General features: G+C 45.8%; 1 protein-coding gene across 1 annotated transcript in view; it reads right to left on the bottom strand.

Annotated features, from left to right (window-relative positions):
- STPG1 (sperm tail PG-rich repeat containing 1) overlaps nucleotides 1–21,232 on the bottom strand; it is a 96,304-nt gene extending 75,072 nt beyond the window's left edge. The window contains exon 1 of the mRNA XM_075195377.1: nucleotides 20,524–21,232. The gene's annotated coding sequence lies outside the window, so the exon portion shown is untranslated. The remainder of the gene's footprint in view (nucleotides 1–20,523) is intronic.
- Nucleotides 21,233–22,118: the final 886 nt, after the last annotated feature.

Below are 22,118 nucleotides of genomic sequence, written 5' to 3'. Positions count from 1 at the left end.
TTTTACGAGAAGGAAGACAAAGCAGACAGGATATGGGCCACCCATTTGAGGGCTCAAACCTGCAAAAAAACGTTATGACCCTGAAATGAGCCTCGGGCACCCCCATCTACAGCCCTGATCAAATAGGATGAGAGTTTCAGAAGTTTTATTCTGCTTTGTATAACTTGGATAGCTCGAACCCTGGAAGTACCCCTCCAGCTGAAACCATAAAGGCATTTCTGAAACAAGCGATCTTCCCCACTCTCTCCTGCGATTCAGCCCAACAACTAAAATCCCCTTAAAATCCCCTAACTTTTTGGCTTTAACTCCTTTTATCACAATGTGGAACAAATTGCTTTTCTTGGTCTCTTTTCATGGCAAAATCTTTAGAACTGTGTCATCTTTCACCTCTCCACCAACACAAACATTTGTTCATATTGCAACTGCATTACTCCACTCACCTCTAGTCAACACCCATGAACTGCTGTCCTATTTATTATCTCTAACAAGTACAACCTCCACCTGTCGCCAGAAAATAAAAAGTCACACATCTTACAATCCCCTTGCCTATCTTTTTCTCACTCTGCTTCTATTAGCTGGTGATATATCACCTAATCCAGGTCCCCCCACACTCCTCACACACACATACATCAGAGCACTACCGTTCTATAGCAAACCTCAAACACATCACCTGTCTCCCCTCTCTTCCAAGGTCCTTTAAATGTGCCCTTTGGAATGCACGCTCTGTTTGTAACAAACTTACCTCCATTCATGATCTCTTCCTCTCAAAAAACCTCAACCTTCTGGCAATAACAGAAACATGGCTCATGCAATCAGACACTGCCTCCCCTGCAGCACTTTCACATGGTGGCCTCCATCTCAACCACACCTCCAGACCTGAAGGCAGACAAGGAGGTGGGGTTGGAATACTTCTCTCCCCACAGTGCTAGTTTACAGTTCTACCAAATGTCCCATCACTCACATTCACATCTTTTGAAGTAGATGCTATTCGCAATTTTAATCTATTCTCTCTACGTGTTGCGGTGATCTATCGTCCCCCTGGAGCACACCAACAATTTATTGAGGATTTCTCTGCATGGCTCCCTCACTTCTTATCTTCAGACATCCCCACCATCATCATGGGTGATTTCAACATCCCCATTGATAACACACCTTCCAAAGTTGCTTCCAAACTACTCTCTCTAACCTCCTCACTTGACCTCTCCCAGTGGATTGAATCATCTACTCATAAGGCCACTGCCTTGATCTTGTTTTCTCTAGACTATGCTCAGTTTCTAATTTTCTTAACACACCCTTCCCCCTCTCAGATCATCACTTTAACAGCTACTCACTCACCCCCACTGCCCTAACCTCTCTACTGTCTAACTCTACCAAGCCTCCTCATACCCGCAGAAATCTGAATTCTATTAATCTTCAACAATTTTCCATCTCTCTCCAACACCTTCTCTCCCTCTCTACATTCTCATCCCCTGAGATGGCAGTACCTCATTTTCACCTAACCTAAGCAACGGCCCTTGATCAAGTGGCTCCAGCGACACTACATACTAAACGTCGACTTCGATGTCAACTGTGGCACACTAAAGCAACACAAAATCTTCAAAAACTGTACCGTAAAGCAGAACGTCACTGGCGTAAATCCCGCACCTCTAATGACTTCTTCACATATACTTCGGTCTACCACTCCTATCGAAATGCTCTGGACACTGCAAAACAAACATACTTCCAATCTCTTATCTATGCTCAGGCTTCTAACCCCAAACGCCTTTTCAATACATTTAAATATCTTCTCAATCCTCCCACCCCGAACCCTCCATCTACTATCAGTGCTCAGGATCTTGCTTCCTACTTCAAGGACAAGATTGACAAGATCAGACTAGAAATGGTATCCTCTTCCTCGACAAGCAATCAGCTCAATTCCTTCCCACTACCCTCTGACACCCTCTCTTCATTTGACCCCACAATTGAAGAGGAAATTTCTACGCTCTTCTTATCTTCCTACTCTACCTCCTGTCCTCTTGATCCTATTCCCTTGCAAATTGGTAGATCCCTGTATTCTGTGCTCATTTCACCTCTAACTCAAATCTGTAATCTCTCACTCTCTACTGGCATCTTTCCATCACTATACAAGCACGCAGTGATTACTCCCATTCTAAAAAAACAAAACTCCGACCCAAACTCTCTCTCAAATTACCATCCCATCTCTCAGCTCCCATGCCCCTCCAAGCTTCTAGAGAGACTTGCCTACACTTGCCTCACACGCTTTCTTTCCGCTAACAACCTGTTGGATCCTCTTCAGCCTGGTTTTCGTTCTCAACACTCCACAGAGACTGCGTTGACCAAGGTTGTCAATGATCTGATCACTGCTAAAACTGACCGCCATTACTCTCTCCTAATTCTCCTGGATCTCTCAGCTGCATTTGACACCGTTGACCACTCTCTTCTCCTACAAACGCTGCAGTCCCTAGGTCTTCAAGACACTGTGCTATCCTGGTTCTCATCCTACCTTTCTAATCACTCTTTCTCTGGAGGCACCTCTGCTCTGCTTCCCCTATCAGTTGGAGTACCACAAGGCTCAGTGCTAGGTCCTCTGCTGTTCTCTATCTATACCGCTTCTCTTGGAAATCTAATAAGTTCCTTTGGCTTTCAGTATCCTCTCTATGCGGATGATACCCAAATCTATCTATCCTCTCCTGATCTCTCGACATCTGTGTTGTCCCGTGTAACTGACTGTCTTTCTGCCATTTCATCTTGGATGTCCTCTCGCCAACTCAAACTTAATCTTTCTAAAACAGAGTTAATAATATTCCCACCCACCAACAAGAGCATACCTGACATTTCTATCTCTGTTGATAACATGACCATAAATCCCACCCCACAAGCTCGCTGCCTAGGTGTAATCCTTGACTCACACCTATCCTTTGTTCCCCGCATTGACTCTATATCTAAATCCTGCTACATACATCTAAAAGAACATTTCCAGAATTCGCACATATCTCACGCAAGACACTGCAAAAACCTTAATTCATGCACTCATCATCTCCCGCATTGACTATTGCAATTCCCTCCTTACTGGTCTTCCCAAAACAGACTCAAACCTCTACAATCTATTTTGCACGCTGCGGCAAGACTGATTTTCCTTGCAAATCGTTCTTCCTCTGTTGAATCACTCTGTATGTCTCTACACTGGCTGCCTGTTTTGTACTGAATCAAATATAAAATACTTTTACTAACCTACAAGGCCATCAACAAAGCTGCACCAACATACGTCTCCTCTCTTGTCTCAAAATATCTCCCAACTCGGCAACTCCGTTCTACACAAGATCTGCGTCTCTCATCCACCCTCATTACATCCTCCCATTCCCGGTTACAGGACTTTTTTCGGGCTGCACCCACTCTATGGAATTCTCTCCCTCACACAGTAAGACTCTCCTCTGGTCTACAAACTTTCAAGCGTTCTCTGAAAACATTCAGACAAGCTAATAATATTCCTCAGCCACCCTCTTAACCTCGCTACCTTTAGCCTGTTATACAATTTCACACAAGACAACTAGCCCCTGACCAACATTGTTGTGTGACGGGTTCATTTAGCTTATGAGTCACTTTTACCTTTGCAGTCTGGTTGGGCCAAAATGCAAAATGTAAGCTTAACCTCATGTGTCAATCTCCCATTGTCCCATAGATTGTAAGCTTGCGAGCAGGGCCTTCTCACCTCTTTGTCTGTTTTACCCAGTTTATTAGTTTATTATGTTTGTCCCCAATTGTAAAGCGCTACGGAATATGTTGGCGCTATATAAATAAATGATGATGATGATAAATGAAGAAATCTTGTCTGAGGAAATACTGGCTTATATTAAAGCACAAAAGGCCTCTAAGGCCCCAGGCCCAGAGGGCTTCAGCTCAGCCTATTATAAAAAAAAATCCCAGACCCTGGTCCCCCACTTCCACACCTTGTTCAATGCTGTCTTGCAAGGAGCCCCATTCCCTAAATCAATGTTGGAAGCACCTATAGTAGTTATACACAAGGAGGGGAAGGACCCTAGTGACTGTACGAGCTACCATCCTATCTCCCTCCTTAATGTTGATGTTAAGATCTATGCAAAAATACTAGCCATCCGTTTGAATAGAGTCCTTCCGGGTCTGATCCATTATGATCAGTCGGGATTTATCCCAGGTCGTCAAGCCAGAGATAATACCCATCGCGCAATAGATTTAGTTCAAATAATTAACAAGAGGTGTCTCTAAGCCGTGCTCTCTTTGGATGCCAAGAAGGCATTCAATCGGATTTCCTGGGACTTCATGTTTCACGCTTTGAAAACGTATGACTTCTCGGCTGAATTCCTGACGAGAGTATCTGCTCTTTACAACTTTCCCACCGCTAGGGTATTGGATAATGGCTCGCTATCTGATCCCTTCTCCCTTTCTCCTTTAATTTTTGCATTGGTTATAGAGCTCTTGGCGGCAATGATTAGGCAGTCTGCTCTGATTACAGGTGTGGAGGTGGGACCCCGGGAATTCAAGGTCTCCCTCTTTGCAGACGACATACTTCTTTCTCTCATGAACCCCCGAGCCTCGTTACCGCTCTATACAAGCTCATTGATGAGTATGGTATTCTTTCAGGCTATAAAATTAAGTTTTGCTAAATCTGAGGCTATGCTTTCCCACACTCCCCCTCCCCTCCGTGCCACACTACAGGCTAATTTTTCTTTGCGGTGGCAAGTGAACAAGATCAAGTATCTTGTGGTCTATGTCACCTATTCCTATGACCGATTATACAGAGAGAATTTTCCTTCCCTTCTAATTAAAATAAAGAAAGACCTAGAAGTATGGAGGAGCTATATCATGTCATGGCTGGGGAGGATCATTGCTGTTAAGATGAACCTGATCCTAAACTTCTCTACCCCTTCCAGACTCTAGTGGTGAAGGCGACGGATCTTGTGTTTCGGAACTTGCATTCTTCTTTCCTCAAATTTGTCTGGTATGGCAAGCCCCCTAGAATCTCAGTAGCTGTACTTAAGCAGCCAAGGGCTCGGAGAGGAAGAGGCTTTCCAGATGTTAAACTCTATTACCTGGCGGCACATCTGACCTAGCTTGCGATTATTTATGTCCCATACTGGACCGTAGCATGGATGGACTTGGAGACCCATTTTGTGGGAGTCCCTTCCTTGTTATCCCTATGGGGCCTCTCCAGACTAGACAGATCACAGGAGGCCTCCACACTCCAATCGCTCCAATTTTGTTTGTCCTCATGCCTCTAACTCCCCTGTGGAGCAACCCACATCTCCCCCCCAGGTGATCAGTCACAGCAATTTAAACTCTGGAAACATGCGGAGATACGTGTGGTCTCAGGTCTGGTGGTCAACGGAACTTGGGTCTCTATGTCTGATCATCATCACAAGTTTAAACCTTTTCGCCCACTTTTCTTTTCGTACTTCTAGGTCCAACACTTTGCTATGTCCTTGCCCGCCTCTGACACTCTGTTTGCATTCCCCACTCATCAAAGGGATGGTGTTGAGGATATATAATTGGCTAATAGAGATTTCCTTTGACGTCCCAAGGCGGCATGAAAGGGAATGGAAGAGAGATCTGGACCCCCCCCCCCCCCCAGATGAGTCTTGCTGGGAGGATGTCAGCGAGGGGATTGCCAAGAGCTCAATATCCACACTTATTAAAGAAACTGTATACATATTGTACTATAGGTGGTATTATACCCCAGACAGATTGTCTACAATTTTTCCCACCGCTACTCCGAGCTGTTGGCGGGAATGTGGCCAGAGAGGTACGATGCTACATATATGGTATACATGCCCCCGTATAATGCCCTCTTGGAACATGGCCCTTGCACTTATTAACTCCGTATCTGACCAACAAATTACTAAGCATTCCTGATCGTTCCTTCTCTCTCGCCCTATCCCTTCCAACAAGCTGATCTCTCACATACTGGCTGCTGCCAAATCCCTAATAGCTAAACATTAGAAAGATTCTAGCTCTCTCTCTATGCAGTCCTTACGGAACTATATCTGGCATATTGCAAGCATGGAGTATTACATGCTATCCATTCGATAAATCTTACAACTTTGACAAGGTTTGGGCCCCGTGGTATCTTCATGAAAGTTGCAGCTGTTTACCCCCCTTTGGCTCTTTTGCCCTCTAATGGTACATAGACTCTGGGCCGTCTCCAGATCCTCCAGGCTGGTTGTCGTGCGCCTTGGGTAAGAGACCCATATATCTTGCCGTCTGTTTATTTTTATTTTATTTCATAGGTCGTTAGTCTCTGGATATGTTGCTTATAATCGCCTTTGTAATATGTATGACGATATACATGCCTGTCCTTCTTCCCAACCCCCCCTCCCTGTCCCTTGTCTCTCTCTTACCCCTCCCTTCTAGTATAAAAACTTAAAATAAGAGGAGGCATCTTGTTGCCTTAATAGTGTTTTTATTTGCTGTTCGTACTTTCCCTTGCTGTTTCCTCTTGTAACAAATAAAGAGTTTAAAAAAAGAATTTGAAATAAATGTAAAATGTATAAATACTAATGTATTTGCGAGTAATTCGCCCTAATTGGGCAATTGATTTCAAAGAGCTGATGAAAATGGGCAATACCATTTTTATTTTCCTTTACCTCACAAGTAAAATACAGATGCTATGAGAAACATCATGTGTAGGAGGAATTGGGAACATGGAGTGGAACATTTATCTGGACATTATTGGTATTTTTCCTAAGTACTTTGTATATATGGTGTATACGTGGTGTATATGTGGGAGAACAGGTTTTATCTTAAGCCCAGATTGAGACTGTAGTGGCTGGGACTCATTAAGGACATTATTAATGTACCTGCTTCTGATTTACTATTTAATTGTTGCACTTGCACTTCAATATACAAATTTATGTACTTGGATTTTATCTATGAGTATAAATTTAATATTGCATGGTAACATTAATTCTAAATATGATATTGACCATTTTCATCAACTCTTTGAAATCAATTGCCCAATTAGAGTGAATTACTCACAAATACATTATTACATTAATACAGTATTTGTCCACATCCCACCCTATTCGCGCCCTCTCCCATAAAGAACTATCTTTAATGCTTTGTTTTGTGGGGATCTGAGACAACCCCCACAGGGTTTGAGGCAGCACCCTGAATACCCTTCCCCTATCCCATTTTAGGAGCGCCCATTTGATCCAAATGTAAGTTTTGGGGTGTTCTCTGCAGGTTCCGATTAGGCAAATCAAGTCCTTCCCAGAAGGCAATTCTGAGACTGGTCACAGGTGCCTGAAACTCGTTTTTTACATGAACGTCGTAATTTTTGCGGAAAAGTGAATTTCTTGGCACACTTCGACTAATGTAATAAAAATCTTCAAATGCACAAAGCAACACATGTAATAAAAAGCAATCGCTACCTCACATGATTCATTTAAGACATACATTAGGCTTAGCTGAGTAAGACATACATTAGGCTTTGTAAGAGAAAGTCTGAAAAGTTAAATCAAAAGAAAGGTTCTAAATTAGAAGTAGGTTAGACTTTGCAGTGATGTTTTTATGGCTTGTGCCATCTACATCAGTGTTCTCCCCAGAAAATGTTGCCAGCCGGGTGACATCAAGAAGTACCTGGGTGGGGGGTGTGACTGACACCTACCCACTCCCTCCCCCCCTGCCGATCTGTGATGCGGCTATGTGACTGACATCTGCCCCCCACTCATCTGCGATGTGGCCGTGTGATCCCCTGCCGTCCAGCACTACTCACTACGTCAGCATGACTTTTAACTTGTCACAATGAGTGCTGGGCTATGACTAAATCCCCTTCAGCTAAGGTACCTGGGACATTCACTGCATGGGTAAAAGTCCTCTCTGTGTGAGCTAGTTAGATCCCCTTCCCTTAAAGTACCTTGTTGCCCTTTCTGGCTGCGTAATCAATTGTAAAGGGATTTAGCCAGCTCACTGATGTGTCTAGATCCCCTTCTCTGAAATCATCATTTTAACCCTAGAGTGCCAAGGTAATTTTGAGTGATGGGATTTAGCCAGCTTAAACTGAATTTACTTTTTCCTTACTTCCAGATTGACCTTTTCCATTTATTGTTAGGAACTCCAGCAGCCAATACCACAAAAGCCGGAGTCTGCTCCGAAAGTCTGGTGTTCACTGTTGCCCCTAGTGGTGGGGACAGACTTGGCTGCAGACAAATGGAGGGTCGTGAGATGGGTCCTGGCTGCGGAGAACCCAGGAATGAGGAGTAATGGCAGACAGCAAATCCAGAAAACTAGCCGAGGTCAGTGGTCACTTGCAGAAAAGGATAGTCAGAAACACGCCAAAGGGTTAGGGTCACGAGCAGGTCAGCAGAATTTCGAAGTACAGGCCAAAAGATCAGGGACACAGGCAAGAAGGCGAAATCCAGTAAGCAGGCAATGGTCACAACAGCAATCCAGCAGAAACAGAGAGCAGGTCAGCACAAGTGCACTACACAGACGCTATAACCGGCCCTCTCTGCCTTAAGTACTTCATGTGGCCAATCAGAGCCCAGCTCTGACACAATCACCGCCCATCAGCTACTCATTAATAATTGCTATTAGCCCGCAGGCTAGCCAGGGGGGTTTTGCGCATGCGCCCGGCTTCTTCTCATTGCGGGGACGCAGCAATGAGCTGAAGCGTTTGACCGTTGCCTTGGTAACGGTTGGGTCCTGCCCGGAAGTGACGTCCCGGTCGTCAAGGTGATGGCCGGGATGCAGGAAAGAACAGGAAGTGAGTTGCGGCGGCTGTAAGTACCACCGCAGTTCGTGACAGTACCCCCCCTTGAGGAGGGGTTTGGAAACCCCCGACACCCTGGCTTACTGGGAAATTGCCTGAAGAATTCTTTAATGAGTCTGTCCGCATGAAGGCGGTTTCTTGGAATCCAGACACGTTCTTCCAAACCACGGCCCTTCCATTGGACTAGAAAGTGAATTTGCCCCTGGACTTTCTTGGAATCCAGTATTTTTTGTATCACAAATTCTCGATGTCCTTCCACATTCACCGAATGAGGCCTCTGAGGGTGGATCCGTCTGAATTTACTAGAAAATATTACAGGTTTGAGTAAGGAGCAGTGGAACATATTTGGAATCTTCAAGGAGTGTGGGAGCTTCAACCTAAATACCACTGGATTCACTTGTTTGATAATGGAAAAAGGACCCAGTTTTTTACATGGTTGCCTGAGCCTGATATTCCGGTTAGAGAGCCACACCTTCTGCCCAACTTTAAAAGAACAGCTCCTACGGTGTTGGTCCACCAAATTTTTTGATCGAAATGAGGCTTGTTCTAAGGCAGCATGGACATTTTTCCAGATGCTCTTCAGTGCAGTAGCTGTGGAATGTATGCCAGGAAGCCCAGAAGAATTAAGAACAGCCAAGGAGTTAGATCTGGGATGAAAACCGAGATTACAATAAAATGGTGAAATACAAGTGGAGGAATGGCAGGAATTGTTGTATGCAAATTCCGCCCAGGGTAATAATGCTGAACAGTTGTTGTGAAACTCAGAAGTATATAGACGTAAAAATTGTTCCAGAGACTGATTGACCCTCTCAGTTTGTCCATTGGATTGCGGATTAAATGCTGGAGAGAGGCTGATATATGTTTCAAGGAGAGAACAAAAGGATCTCCAGAATTGAGCCACAAACTGAGAACCACGGTCAGAAACAATACCTACTGGTAAGCCATGGAGTCGGAAAATATGTTGAACAAAAAGGGAGGCCAAGGTCTGTGCACTAGGGAGTCTGGTTAAAGGTATGAAATGAGCCATTTTACTGAAGCGGTCAACCACTACCCAAATATTATTGTAGCCCGCTGAGACAGGAAGTTCCACAACGAAATTCATTGACAAGTGTGTCCACGGTCTAGAAGGGACAGACAAGGGCATAAGCTGACAGTAAGGACGATTTCTAGGAGTCTTGTTCCTGGCACAGATTTCAGAGGGCATAACATAATCTTGGACTGCAGAAGACATGGTCAGCCACCTAAACGGAACATGAAAGGTTCTCAGTAGTTTTCAAGATACCCGTCCAGCAGTTTTATGATCATGAGCCTCAGTGAGAACGGCTTTTTGGAGGTGGACCGGAACGAATAAGCGGTTCGCAGGTGTTCCAGTGGGGGCCAATTTTTGGAATCTTTGAAGAATTGAAGTCAAATCTTGGGCTAAACCGGCATGAATGATTTTAGATGGTAGAAACGGTAGTGGTTTCGGAGCTGGTGCATGATCAGAGGAAAAACTTCTGGACAAGGCATCAACCTTAGTGTTCTTAGAACCTGGTCTGTAACTGATAGTAAAACGGAAGCGAGTAAAGAACAGAGACCAACGGGCATACCTTGGGTTCAGTCGTTTTGCTGATTCGATATATTGAAAATTCTTGTGGTCAGTAATGACCGAGATAACATGGACCGCCCCTTCTAGCCAATGACGCCATTCTTCAAAAGCCCATTTGATGGCCAAGAGTTCTCGATTACCAACATCATAGTTGGCCTCTGCAGAAGAGAATTTCCGAGAGAATAATGCACAAGGGAAAAATCGCTGGTTAAGAAGATCCTTTTGAGAGAGTACAACACCTGCACCTACATCAGAGGCTTCAACTTCAAGAACAAAAGGTAAGTCAGGATTAGGATGCTTAAAACAGGAGCGGAGATGAATGCCTGTTTCAAAGCCTCAAAGGAACTGATAGCTTCCAGAGACCAGTTGCCTGGATTTGCCGCTTTTCTAGTGAGGGCAACAATGGGGGCTACCAAATCGGAGAAACTTCGAATAAATCTTCGATAATAATTAGCGAAGCCCAGGAACCCTTGCACAGCCTTAGATTAACAGGTTACACCCAGTCAAGGATAGCTTGTACTTTCTGGGGTCCATGGAAAAGCCAGACGAAGATATGATATAGCCAAGGAATGATACACGTTGGACTTCAAACTCGGATTTCACAGCTTGGCGAACAAGTGATGATCCCGTAATTTACGGAGTACTTGTTGAACATGGAGTCGATGTTGTGACACGGACTGCGAGTATATCAGAATGTCATCCAAGTATACCACTACAAGCTGATCAAGGAACTCCCGAAGAACATCATTAATAAGATCCTGGAAGACTGCTGGTGCGTTAAAGAGACCGAATGGCATAACTACTCATAGTGGCCAGACTGAGTATTGAAAGCCGTTTTCCACTCATCTCCTTCCCGGATGCGGATGAGATTGTATGCCCCGTGGAGGTCAATCTTGGTAAAGATGGTAGAACCTCTGAGTTGGTCAAACAGGACCAAGATGAGAGGAAGAGGGTATGTATTTTTGACAGTGATCTTGTTAAGGCCTCTAAAGTCTATGCAGGGATGGAGACCACCATCCTTCTTGGAAACAAAGAAGCAACCAGCTCCCACTGGGGATTTTGAAGGCCTAATGAATCCTTTCTGAAGGTTTTCTTTGACATAATCACGCATGGCTTGGGTCTCCGGACTGGAGAGAGAATAAAGCCTCCCTTTAGGTAATTTAGCGCCCGGAATTAATTCGATGGCACAATCGTATTCCCTATGAGGAGGTAAGGTGTCGGCTGCCTTTTTAGAGAAGACATCCCAGAATTCTTGGTATTGCGGAGGTAGTAGCGGTGAAACAGGTTGTAAGATCCGAAGAGGCAACTTCAAACAAGTCTGTGAACAAGAAGACCTCCACTGGGTAATCTCCCCTTGTGTCCAATCAATTACCGGATTATGTAGTTGCAGCCAGGGATGTCCTAAGATCACTGGTACAGATGGACAGTTAATCACGTAGACATTCTGAATGGAGGGTTCCCACCGTTAGATGTAATGGTGGAGTTTCATACAGGACCTTGCCACCTGGAAGAGATTCTCCATCTAGACCACATACCATGATAACTGGATTGATACTGCGGAGAGGAATTCCAGCAGACTTAGCAAAATCCATATCAAGAAAGTTCCCGGCGGCACCGCTATCAATAAAAGCTGAAATGTTAACGGAATGAGCCCCACAGGTGATGTGGGCGGGAAGCAAAAAGGCATTTTTAGAGGAGATGATCTGAAGACCTAGGTGAACCCCTTCTTTATCTCCTAGGCCAGTGGTTCCCAAAGTGTGCGCCGCGGCTCCCTGGGGTGCCGCGGCGCTGTCACAGGGGTGCCGCGATCACCCTCCAAAAAAAAGAAGAAGAAAGAAAGAAAAAAAAAAACTTACCCATCCAGTGCCGGATCCTCCTCGCCCGGCAGCTGTTCTCACTTACTGCCGGGCATGATGTCATCGCGTCCGACAGTGTCAGTGAGGAGCGGCAGAGAGGACATCAGGACAGAAGACGGCGGAACATGAAGAAAGAAGGTAAGTACAGGAACGGAGAGTGATGGGGGACAGAGAGAGGTGCTGAATGGGGGGGCAGAGAGAGACAATAAAGGAGGGGGATAGAGAGACGCAGAGAGAGACACTGAAGGAGGGGGACAGAGAGAGACACTGAAGGAGGGGGACAGAGAGAGACACTGAAGGAGGGGGACAGAGAGAGACACTGAAGGAGGGGGACAGAGAGACGCAGAGAGAGACGCTGAAGGAGTGGGACAGAGAGACGCAGAGAGAGACGCTGAAGGAGGGGGACAGAGAGAGACGCTGAAGGAGGGGGACAGAGAGAGACGCTGAAGGAGGGGGACAGAGAGAGACGCTGAAGGAGGGGGACAGAGAGAGACGCTGAAGGAGGGGGACAGAGAGACCCTGAAGGAGGGGGACAGAGAGACACTGAAGGAGGGGGACAGAGAGACGCTCAAGGAGGGGGACAGAGAGACGCTCAAGGAGGGGGACAGAGAGACGCTCAAGGAGGGGGACAGAGAGACGCTCAAGGAGGGGGACAGAGAGACGCTCAAGGAGGGGGACAGAGAGACACTGAAGGAGGGGGACAGAGAGACACTGAAGGAGGGGGACAGAGAGACACTGAAGGAGGGGGACAGAGAGACACTGAAGGAGGGGGACAGAGAGACACTGAAGGAGGGGGACAGAGAGACACTGAAGGAGGGGGACAGAGAGACACTGAAGGAGGGGGACAGAGAGACACTGAAGGAGGGGGACAGAGAGACACTGGTGGAGGGGGACAGAGAGACACTGGTGGAGGGGGACAGAGAGACACTGGTGGAGGGGGACAGAGAGACACTGGTGGAGGGGGACAGAGAGACACTGGTGGAGGGGGACAGAGAGACACTGGTGGAGGGCAGAGAGAGACACTGAAGGAGGGCAGAGAGAGACACTGAAGGAGGGGGACAGAGAGAGAGACACTGAAGGTGGGGAACAGAGAGACACTGAAGGAGGGGGACAGAGAGACACTGAAGGAGGGGGACAGAGAGACACTGGTGGAGGGGGACAGAGAGACACTGGTGGAGGGGGACAGAGAGACACTGGTGGAGGGCAGAGAGAGACACTGAAGGAGGGGGACAGAGAGACACTGAAGGAGGGGGACAGAGAGACACTGGTGGAGGGGGACAGAGAGACACTGGTGGAGGGGGACAGAGAGACACTGGTGGAGGGCAGAGAGAGACACTGAAGGTGGGGAACAGAGAGACACTGGTGGAGGGGGACAGAGAGACACTGGTGGAGGGCAGAGAGAGACACTGAAGGAGGGGGACAGAGAGAGAGACACTGAAGGTGGGGAACAGAGAGACACTGAAGGAGGGGGACAGAGAGACACTGAAGGAGGGGGACAGAGAGACACTGGTGGAGGGCAGAGAGAGACACTGAAGGAGGGGGACAGAGAGAGAGAGACACTGAAGGTGGGGAACAGAGAGACACTGAAGGAGGGGGACAGAGAGACGCTGAAGGAGGGGGACAGAGAGACGCTGAAGGAGGGGGACAGAGAGACGCTGAAGGAGGGGGAACTAGAGTCAGATGCTGAAGGAGGGGGACAGAGAGAGATGCTGAAGGGGGGACAGAGAGAGATGCTGAAGGGGGGGCAGAGAGAGATGCTGAAGGGGGGACAGAGAGAGATGCTGAAGGGGCGGGACAGAGAGAGATGCTGAAGGGGGGGGACAGAGAGAGATGCTGAAGGGGCGGGACAGAGAGAGATGCTGAAGGGGGGGACAGAGAGAGATGCTGAAGGGGGGGACAGAGAGAGATGCTGAAGGGGGGGGACAGAGAAAGATGCTCAAGGGGGGACAGAGAGAGATGCTCAAGGGGGGACAGAGAGAGATGCTCAAGGGGGGACAGAGAGAGATGCTCAAGGGGGGACAGAGAGAGATGCTCAAGGGGGGACAGAGAGAGATGCTCAAGGGGGGACAGAGAGAGATGCTCAAGGGGGGACAGAGAGAGATGCTCAAGGGGGGACAGAGAGAGATGCTCAAGGGGGGACAGAGAGAGATGCTCAAGGGGGGGACAGAGAGTGAGCTGATGAAGAGGGACACAGGGTGTGAGATGGCGAAGAGGGGGCCACAGGGTGTGAGGTGGTGAAGAGGGGGACACAGGGTGTGAGATGGCGAAGAGGGGGACACAGGGTGTGAGATGGCGAAGAGGGGGACACAGGGTGTGAGATGGCGAAGAGGGGGACACAGGGTGTGAGATGGCGAAGAGGGGGACACAGGGTGTGAGATGGCGAAGAGGGGGACACAGGGTGTGAGATGGCAAAGAGGGGGACACAGGGTGTGAGATGGCAAAGAGGGGGACACAGGGTGTGAGATGGCGAAGAGGGGGACACAGGGTGTGAGATGGCGAAGAGGGGGACACAGGGTGTGAGATGGCGAAGAGGGGGACACAGGGTGTGAGATGGTGAAGAGGGGGACACAGGGTGTGAGATGGCGAAGAGGGGGACACAGGGTGTGAGATGGCGAAGAGGGGGACACAGGGTGTGAGATGGCGAAGAGGGGGACACAGGGTGTGAGATGGCGAAGAGGGGGACACAGGGTGATATGGTGAAGGGGCACAATGTGATGGTGAAGGGGTCTAAATACATCTTACATCATTTTGATCCAACTACTTAAAAAACGGGACTACCTGGTAATTATTTTTGCTTAGGGGTGCCTTGGAAAAATTATGGTGACCCTAAGGGTGCCTCGAGCTGAGAAAGTTTGGGAACCACTGTCCTAGGCCAAACCTTTTCCCAACTTGGCGGGGCAGGAACGAGAGAAATGTCCCTTAGCACCACAGTAGAGACACAAGCCATGAGTCCGCCTTCTGGCCTTTTCCTCTGCTGAGAGGTGATCTGCTTCTAATTGCATCAGTTCTTCTGGATCCAATGGTGCTGAGATAAATACTGGCGTCTCTCTCTCCGCCTTCCTTTCCCTGATTCGCATATCGATTTTAATGGCGAGTTGAATGAGATCTTCCAACGACGTTGGCGAAGGATACTAAACCAATGCATCCTTGATCTGCTCCGAGAGACCTAAACGGAGTTGGCTGCGCAACGCGGGATCATTCCATTCACTATCTGTGGACCAACACCTGAATTGGGCACAGAATTCTTCAGCAGAGCGCCGGCCCTGTTTTAAAGCCCAGAGATGAGCCCCGGCCGAAGCCACTATCAGGATCATCATATAGTAGGCCTAAAGCGTTAAAGAACGCATTGACAGAGAGTAGTGAGGGACTTGTAGAAGGAAGGCTAAACGCCCAGGACTGGGGGTCACCTTGGAGGAGGGATATAATAATCCTGACCCGTTGTTGTTCTGACCCAGAAGAGTGAGGTCTTAGACGAAAATAAAGCTTGCAACTTTCCTTAAAATTGCTGAACAGTGACCTTTTCCCGGAGAAACGGTCTGGCAAATTCATCTTTGGTTCTGGAGCAGGTACCAACGAACTTTGTTGGGCTTGCACAGTCCTGGAAGCTTCCTCTTGAGCTGACAACCATTGCGACAGTCCCTGGACCATCTGAGACAGGGTTTGAATCTGTCCAGCTAGAACTTGGGCTGGAGAGGGTTTCGTCCCAAATAATAAATAATCCTCTCCAGCGCTTCACTGGCTGGTTATAATGTTAGGAACTCCAGCAACCAATACCACAAAAGCCGGAGTCTGCTCCGATAGTCTGGTGTTCACTGTTGCCCCTAGTGGTGGGAACAGACTTGGCTGCAGACAAACAGAAGGTCGTGAGATGGGTACCGGTGCGGAGAACCCAGGAATGAGGATTAATGGCAGACAGCAAATCCAGAAAACTAGTCGAGGTCAGGGGTCACTTGCAGAAAAGGATAGTCAGAAACACGCCAAAGGGTTAGGGTCACGAGCAGGTCAGCAGAATCTGAAGTACAGGCCAAAAGATCAGGGACACAGGCAAGAAGGCGAAATCCAGTAAGCAGGCAATGGTAACAACAGCAATCCAGCAGAAACAGAGAGCAGGTCAGCACAAGTGCACTACACAGATGCTATAACCGCCCATCAGCTACTCATTAATAATTGCTATTAGCCCGCAGGCTAGCCAGGGGGGTTTTGCGCATGCGCCCGGCTTCTTCTCATTGCCGGGACACAGCAGTGAGCTGAAGCGTCGGACCGTTGCCTTGGCAACGGTTGGGTTCTGCCCGGAAGTGAAGTCCCGGTCGTCAAGGTGACAGCCGGGACGCAGGAAAGAACAGGAAGTGAGTCGCGTCGGCTGTAAGTACCGCCGCGGCTCGTGACATTTATATTGTACTATTTTACAACAGAGTGCTGAGGTAATTTTATGTTAAAGGTTATGTTAATTTCCTTACTTCCAGAATTACCTTTTCCTTTTATATTTTATTATTTTACCTCTGACAGCTGAGGTCATTTTCAGTGATGGGATTTAGCTAAATTGACTATTTCCTCACCTCTATAATAACCTTTTTTCATTTAAATTGTACTTTTACAACAGAAGTCTGTTAATTTTGAGTGAGCCTGCTTATAGTCATGTCTCTAGATCCCCTTCAGCTAAGGTACCTGGTACATTCACTACCTGGGAAATAGCACACAGCAGAGGTGTGGCCAGCTGTGTGTATGCGCATGGCCAGCACCATGGAACGGATAGCTTGCACTTCCCTCCAACCACCTACATCTCCCTTCCATCTTCACTTATACAAAGAGTCCACCACTAACTGGTTCACACAGCATGTATGCAAAGTGGAGAGTGGAAATACGTTCCAGATGTCCCTCATGCCGGGACAATCGACTGGCTGATCAGGATAGTCCCCTAAAATCAGGACTATCCTGATGGAATTGGGACATTTGAGAGGTAAAGGTATGTTATTTTATTGACAAAAATACAAACAATGGTTGATAATTTTTATTTATAAAGTGATTTAAAAAGAAAGATGCATGTAAAATGCTCATTTTCAGGTTTTTTAACAAAGTAAAAGGTGCTGAAAACGTAAGAAAAATAAATACAAAATTAAAACTTTAATCTATGTATAAATATATATAAAAACACTGTCTATCATTGGAAAGTATAACCGCCACCCTTAACAATACTCCAATTCAATTCAAAGCTGTGTGGAACCCCCTGGACATCCTTTTATGAAGCAGAACCGCCCCTTTCTACCGTTTGACATTCTCTTAGTTTAACTTACTATCTAATTACTTCTTCCTGATTGGAGATGACTGACTAAATATACCAATCTCTTGCTCTAGTTACCATAGTCAAACTCACTCATCTTTATTTTTCTCTCTCCCTCATCAGATACCTTCCTTCTCTTCCCCCTTAACCCTCTGTATGTCTCCCCTCACCTACAAACTTTTTCTCCTTGAATTATACACACCAAATCTACATTTGGATTTTACATCACTTTATTTATCGTATGCCTACAAATGTTTTCATTTTATCCACATGTATTTATGTTCTTCTCCATTTATACAACTCATTGCTGATGTTTTATACGTGTAAACCTGTTTAAATAAACAATAAAAAAAATTGTTTAAAAAAAAAACAAAAAACACTGTCTATCATATACATCTATATTGAACTCATATATATATATATATACACAAGTTAACCCGTGCATGATACTCATGCATTCTAGTCAAATCAAGCTACTTAAGGTGTTAAAAAGGTTCTTGTCATGCATTTGGGCCATAGCCCAGGCCTCAACCACCAACCACTCCCAACTGTCATCCCCCGGCAACCACCAACCACTCCCAACTGTCACTTCTCCTTCAAGAAATATATATATATTTTTTAAATCTTTATAAACACTTTTAACAATTAACAAATTAAATTAACAAATTAAAAACATCTTCGTATACCAAATTTCAGCCCTTTCTGAATTTTTTTTTCCACACACACTAAGAATTTAGTAGGTCAGTGTATAACTCCGCCCAGCAGGTGGCGCTGCAGCTTGGTTTTATTTTTCCCACACACACACACACACACACACAGACAGACAGACTAACACACGCCACTAGACATTTATATATTAGATATATACACACACATGCATATTCACTGTTCACTTCATTAGGTGTATCTGAACATCTGCTAGTTAAAGCAGATACCTAATCAGCCAATCATGTGGCAGAAACTCAAAGTATGCAGACATGGTTGAAAATTGGAATTGTTGTTCAGACCAAACACTAGGATAGAGAAGAAATGTGATCTAAGTGACTTTTACTGTGGAACGATTGTTGGTGCAATATGGGTTGCTTCAGTACCTCAGAAACTGCTGATCTCTTGAGATTTTTACACACAACAGTCTCTAGAGTTTACAGAGAACGGTGCTCAAAACCAAAACCATCCAGAGAGCGGCAGTTCTGTGGGTGGAAACACCTTGTCATTGAGAGATGTCCGAATAGAATAGCCAGCCTGGTTCTCGCTGACAGGAATGCAACAGTAACTCAATTAACCATGGGTGGTATGCAGAAGAGCATCTCTGAATGCACAGCACATCCAACCTTGAAGTGGATGTGCTACAGCAGCCGAAGACCACACAGTATCCGTGTGACCGTCACACAATAGATAGCACCCTTGTCATCACCACACAATACAGAGGGCAGACATGAGACCACCACCCAAAACAGAGAGCAAAATATGATTTTTATTGCTACAAACTGTGCAGTTAATGTGTGAGAATGTGATTATCAGCTGTTGGTTATTTTTATACCTCCTGACACCTCAAATGGCCAAAGCGGAATGTTTAAGATTTCTTACATATGAGAAGACTTAAAAATACAAATAGTCAAACACAGTTAACCGTCAGTGGCACCAGGGCATAATCTCCATTGAAAAAGTTGTTAATTTTGTTGTATGAAAAGTAACCCCTAGAAACTGACCCCTATGCTAATACACATGAGCCATTCACACTTGCTTATTATATTTTACATATCCCCTGTTGTCATGTATCGCATGTTGTGACTGTTGTCACATAACCCATGTAGGGCCTGTTATCACATATCACCTGCTGTTACATATCCAATGGGTTCACAGCTGTTCATAATACAACAGTTTGCTATTATCCAATCGGAATGGACTCCCTGTGTACCGTTGCATACTTGTGATGGGCATTGGTTTAGAAGTCATGTATGCTTGCATAGGATGTTGCATGTGGAGTGACCGAAATGTATATGATGGTGTTGGCCTGAAATCTCCTTGCTCCTGTGTTTGGGTGGATGGTGTTAAAACAACATATCCTTCCTTGCAGACCTACAAATGATGTCAACAGCACACAAGAACCACTAGATAGTGATGAAAATAGTTCTATAGAACTTATACAAATGTAACATTTAAAAGATCTGTGGACAAAATATTAAATTACTATATTTATTCACAAAATGACATATAATATACAAGTAGCAAGAGCTCTTGTATAAAAACCTTTAGTAAAATACCATTACAAGAAATATGGGCAATTGCTAAATTTGTAAGACAAAGACTGTTAAAAAGCAATTTTGATTTATAAATGTGTCCATAAGATAAATGACAGAAAACATCTGATGGTAGCAATCCTTGTGTTTCAATTAGAATTACAGGATAACTTGCAGTTGGAGCTGTAAATTGTCAATTGTATCTGATGAAAATAAATACCATAGGTAAATACTTGTGAAGAAGTACTGGCAAAAATTATTCCATAAATCACAGTGTTCTAACATGTTTCATTGCCAGAAGCAAATTTTCTAAGAGACCTAGATGGAGGTGTGCCCACAACCCTTCATATTTAGCATTCTTTCCACATCATTAATCAATCAATTATTCAAACAGACTATGTAACTTTAAAAAAACAATTTACTGGGGCGTGACTTGGCATCCAAGATGGTCAGTCAGCTTTTCTGACTGCTCTGATCAGGATTGCCCTTCTACCTTGGACATCCAGCTCGCATTTGTACCTAACCGAGAATAATTGCCATCATCTGGTAGAGTAGCCTCCATACTATACCTTGCAGAGGTCATTTTGCGATTGACTGTCCCTGAAGGCTTATTAAGTGTTACTGTGCAGCACCATGATTTTAACGCAAACCCAGCTTACCAACCCGGTGGGCGTCTACTTGAACTCTGCGGACCCCCTCTGGATTGTGTTGCAGATGGGGACCCAGTGTTGTGCAGAGGCGCGGTGGCCAGCACACTGTCTGCACCCTGCATCAGCGGCACCTGAAATCTACCAGCAGTGGCGCCTGCCTGCACTTACCCGACAGAGCTGCCAACGTCCTCTGCTGTACTCTCTGGGGATGCCGCTCTGCACCAGTCAGTTTGCTGTATGCCGAAGCTGTGCATAGTCTCAGGGCACTGTTCTTGCTGCCTGCTGGAATTACGGCTGGACGACTGCAGTTTAATGACCCTCCGTGCAATAATCACTAGGAGGCCGGAAACGACACCTGTGTACTAGCTATACACATTGCCAGACTCAGTGCTCCCACACCATCACACTCTGTGCGGGCGGCCTGGGCAGCCCATATTACAGCCACAGTGGTCTTCACTGTTCTGTCCACTAGTGTTTGTTCTTGGATATCTGCCTTAGGGCTCATGATTGCTGCTCTGCTTACTGTGTAGACCCTAGACTTGCTTACAGTATAACCTTACATGACAGCTTTAACCCTTTACAACTTTTTGCTTGCCTTGATTTCTGTGGGGTCATCACATAACTATATAACCTTCAACTATAGTGTGGACATTTACATCCAGTATCTTTGCTACCTGCTGGTTCCACAGATCACCACTAGAGGGAGCTCCAATATTAATTTACTCTACCAGCCTATTATAATCTGTCTGTATAGCATGCATGCACTCCTTCATCAGGGGTTTTGCTACTCCCTCCCTCCACCAAGCACAGTCCCATGCCATCCCTCTGATGCTTAACTAACACCGATTTGCGAGCCTAACCATGCCATTCTACTCAAACCTGGATGTAAGCTTAACTATGCTGTGAAGCTTTAACTTGTCCTGTGTGTGGACCATTCACTATTGGAACATTCTTTGTTAACCAAGCTGGCCGTGCTCACCCCTATTCTCTCTCTGCCCTGGATGTAGAATGTCTAAGAATAAGAGGCCTGGTTCCCAGTCACTTGTAAAATACCTTACTCCGATCCGCTCCACCTCTACCAAACAGCCATATTCACCCTCTGTACCTAGTAGTTACTCCGAAATGGACTCCACCGTTGACGACCCATCTGCTCATTCCACTAAAGCGGACATTGCCACTCTCCTCTCTGAAATGACAAACATTAAACATATTATTAAAGACGAGGTATCCAAAGCCATGTCCAACCTCTTCTACGAAGTTGCTGATATTGGCAATCGAGTTGATACACTGAAGCTGTCTCAAGACAAAATTATCCATTTCCAGAAATTCTTGGAACAAGAATTTGCCTCTATACGCAACAGTCTCCAGTCTCTTTTCCGACAAACAGGAGGATGCTGAAAACAGAAGCAGACGCAATAACTTCCGAATTCATAATACTCTTATAATAATTATAGAGTCTGTAAATGGGCCCCAACTTGAGGACTATCTTCTCAATCTTTTTCGTATGCTGGCCCCTTCCAACTTCAACAATCTGTTCCTGTTAGACAGAGCCCATCGGGCGCTTTGTCCCCGATTGCAGGACACCGACTCCCCAAGAGATGTCATTATCCGCCTACACTATTATAAGGTGAAAGAACAAATTCTCTGTGAGGCTAGAAAGCAACCTGAGATTTCAATGGACGGGATTAAAGTCCTCTTATTCCAAGACGTGGCCCCTTCTATTTTTCTCAATCAGTGGGAGATGAAAGGTGTGACTCAAGCTG

The sequence above is a fragment of the Mixophyes fleayi genome, chromosome 2 (genome assembly GCF_038048845.1).
Source record: "Mixophyes fleayi isolate aMixFle1 chromosome 2, aMixFle1.hap1, whole genome shotgun sequence".
NCBI classification, from domain to species: Eukaryota; Metazoa; Chordata; class Amphibia; order Anura; family Limnodynastidae; genus Mixophyes; species Mixophyes fleayi.
The sequence above is the reverse complement of the archived record's forward strand: the minus strand, read 5'-3'. Positions and strand labels throughout refer to the sequence as shown.